The 3901-nt window shown below is 38.6% G+C and overlaps 1 pseudogene; it reads left to right on the plus strand.

Moving 5' to 3' along the window:
* Positions 1–1191: 1191 nt before the first annotated feature.
* On the plus strand, positions 1192–3242 carry LOC145516526 (large ribosomal subunit protein uL18-like; annotated as a pseudogene).
* Positions 3243–3901: the final 659 nt, after the last annotated feature.

Here is a 3901-nt window from a genome sequence, read left to right on the forward strand (position 1 = left end):
ACATCCAAAGCAGATGTTAGCAGTCACCCCAAGGCTTATTAAAAACTCTCAATAATATATCCCTGAATCATGTGACTTCCCAGTGGATTTGAGTGAATGAACTAGCCCCAAGGAAATTAAATGACTGAACTTTTTATATGAACATGGGTCCAGTTTTATTGTAATTATTGTTTTTGTTTTGTTATTTATTTAAATAGATTTGGGGAAATATCTACTAATGAGAGTAACATTAACTTGGAATACTTTACATCAAAAGTACTGACAATGGTTAATTATTCAGAACCAATTACTAAGGCGTTTTTATGGCTGTGACATTAAAGCCATATAATCAGCACCCAGGAGAACACTTATCCTCCTCTTCTGGGAGGGCAGGCATCCATATTTATCTACAGTTTGAGACTCATTAGGATGTAAGGCTATTTCTATCAATTCTGAATTCTTTAGGGATATTAGCATGCAGATTTTGTAGAATCAGCAATAATGTAGTGTCTGTTTTAAACTCATGATACTTAGAGTGACAGACCAATGGAAGGTCAATAATATTATTTTTGCCAGATTTCTGCACAAGATCATTCTGTACAATGATCAGTGGGCTACCCCCTGTGCAATTTCCTTTCCTCTTCCTAGCTGTCGCCTCCCTGGGTTCCCTGAATGATTAAAGAAACCAAAAGCAGTTTGACTCATAGAGTTATAAGAATTTTGTCAACTTTGTGGTAGCCTTTAGTATCATGTGGTTGACAGTGTGACTGATTAAACCCATCTCTAAATTAAAGATGTACATATACATGCACACTACACACACTGAATCATCTACAAATTTGAACTTCAGCTTCAGGCTGGAGACACTACTTTTCAAGGGTCTCATCTGATTATTTCACCTTCTTGTGGGATCTTGGTATCTTGTGACAATTGTTAACATCTGCTCCCAAGTATCGAATAGTATCCAGGTGGATCTAGGTGCTCCCAACATCTTGGCATCAAGATATTACTTAAGTATTCATATCTTCTCCTATAGCAAGCAACGATAAATGAGATAAATACCAAAATCTATATATGAAATTTGGGGAAAAAGAAGAATCTCAATTTGAATTAGTACAACTGCAAAAAATAGAGAAATCTAATTATCATACATGACCTGTTACAGTGATTTTACATACATAAGATGTAAGAGCTATAAATGCACTGTAGGTTATGATTGCAAATCTTCCCCTTAATCTCGGTAAGGATAAGTCACCTCAGATCCATTGGAAATATCCTTTGTATACATTACCTCCAACAAATAATGTTGTAGATATCCCTAAAGACCATTTGCTCTGCATATAAAATTCTGTCCTGGAGACCCAAACAAGAATTTTCCTAAAAATGAGACTAGCTCAAAAACTGAACAAAAATACAGCAAACCATGTGAATAAAAATGGAATTTTGAGGGCTAGAAGGTTTCTGTTTATAAAAATCAAATGGCTTCTGTTTTGAGTGTACCTAGATTGAATTGTACTTGAGGAGTTAATGAAAAATGTTTAATAAGGATCAGAGGTCACCAACAATAACAGATTTTGGAAAAACAGAGAAATAAAACCTTTATCTAGAGCTTTAAAATAGATTTGAGAGGAATCATTAGCAGACTCTATCAAAAATGTAACACAAGGTCTACAAAATCTCAGGTAGCTGTGATGTCTTCTAGATAATCTTTACTTCCACTCTCCCCATAATTATGTTCATTATAGATTCTCAAGTCCAAAGTCAAAGTCTCCCAGAATTATATCACTCAACTTTTTGAATGATTGTATCAGTCAGGATAGGATAGATTTTATGGTGATAACAACCCCCAAATTTCAGTGACTTAACAAACATTTATTTCTCATCCACGTGATCACAAGTGGGCTGGCAGGAGGTCTCAGCCCACCATAATCACTCACTCAGATGATACAAGTTTCATCTCAACATGTGCTTCCATCATCTCCAGAGTAGTGAGAAGGGAACATTTAAACTTCATGCAACCTCTAGTTCCATCTAGAACTGTCCCATGTCACTCCCATCTGCATTGCATTTGTCAAAGCAAATCTTATTGCTACATCCAGTGTCAAGGGGGGTGATGACTCAAAGAGGAACTGGAATAATGGTAAGCAGCCCTAATGACTACCACAGTGACAAGATGTATTTTAGGATATAAATGTCATGATTCTTTGAGTCACCTCTGACTACTTCCCCCTTCAACTTTGTAGGATTCTGTGTTTGTATAAGGCAGACATAAAGACTTTATATCCCATAAATCCTCATAAACCTCACCAGGAGAACAATTCAAATTGAGCTTCCCACCCCACCCCCAGCCAGAGCCGTACTGGTCCTGCAACTCTCGCAGTGTCAGAGCTCTGTTCTGCAGGATGGGGGTCTGTTAAAGTTGTCAAGAACAAGGCTTACTTCGAGAGATACCAAGTGAAGTTCAGAAGACAGCAAGAGGGCAAAAATGACTACTATGCTTGGAAATGACTGGTAATCCAAGATAAAAATAAGTACAGCACACCCAAATACAAAATGATCGTTCATGTAATGAACAGAGATATCATTTGTCAGATTGCCTGTGCCTGTATAGAAGGAGATATGATTGTTTGTGCAGCTTATGCTCACGAACTCCCAAAGTATGGTGTGAAGGTTGGCCTGACAAATTATGCTGCAGCACATTGTACTGGCCTGCTGCTGGCCCGCAGGCTTCCGAATAGCTTTGGTATGGACAAAATTTACGAAGGCCAAGTCAAGATGACTGGAGATGAATACAATGTGGAAAGCATTGATGGTCAAACTGGTGCCTTCACCTATTACTTCAATGCAGGACTTGCCAGGACTACTACTGGGAATAAAGTTTCTAGGGCCCTGAAGGGGGCTGTCAATGAAGGTTTTTCTGTCCCTCACAGTACCAAACAGTTCCCTAGTTATGATTGAGAAAGCAAAGAATTCAGTGCTGAGGTACACCAAAAGCACATCATGGGGCAGAATGCTGCAGATTACATGTGTCATCTGATTGAAGAAGGTGAGGATGCTTACAAGAAACAATTCTCTCCATACATAAAGAACAACATAACTCCATACATGATGGAGATGTATAAATAAGCTCATGCTGCAATACAAGAGAATCCAGTGTATGAGAAACCTGAGAAGGAAGTTAAAAAGAAGAGGTGGAATCAGCCCAAAATGTCACTTGCTTAGAAGAAAGATCAGGTAGCTCAGAAGAAGGCAAACTTCCTTAGTGCTCAAATGGGCTGCTGAGAGTTAATAAACCAGATCACAATTTTCTATCAAGCTATTTCAGATAAAGACAATAATTAACTTACTGAACAAGCAAAAAAAAAAAAAAAATTGATCCCCAATTAGATGCTCTAGGAAACCCAACACCAAAGAGGAGAGTATAACTCAGGATCTTTTGCGCTTCAAGAGATAGAAATCCAATTCAAACTAGCATGGGCAAAAACATAACCAAATTCAAAAAGAGCTATGGCATACCAGGCCTTGAAGTGAGACTGAATCAGGGCTTAAATACTGTTAGTCTCCCTTCTCTCTGTCTTTCATCCCTGTAACTCTCTCCTTTGTTAGAATATCTCAAGCTGACTTCTCCAAGCAAGGGGATGGAAGGGAAATATGACCCTAGGGAGCTGTAGGCTTACAACCAGAAAGGAACCTAGGACTCTTCCTCACCAGCTCTACTTAGAAAGATCCTAGGAAAACCACTGAAGCTGCAACACAGCAAAGCTTGTGATTTTTCAAAGATTGCTCTGGCTGCTGTTTGGAGAATTTGTTGGATAGAAGCAGAAGTGGAAGCACCACCTAACCTTGCTGGCCAACTATTTAATGAAATTCTCTCTTCCCTCACTTTCTGTGACACGGAAGCATTATAGGTCTCTGGTAGAGG

This window comes from Giraffa tippelskirchi, chromosome 1 (assembly GCF_054371585.1).
Source record: "Giraffa tippelskirchi isolate mGirTip1 chromosome 1, T2T-mGirTip1v1.2.pri, whole genome shotgun sequence".
NCBI lineage: Eukaryota > Metazoa > Chordata > Mammalia > Artiodactyla > Giraffidae > Giraffa > Giraffa tippelskirchi.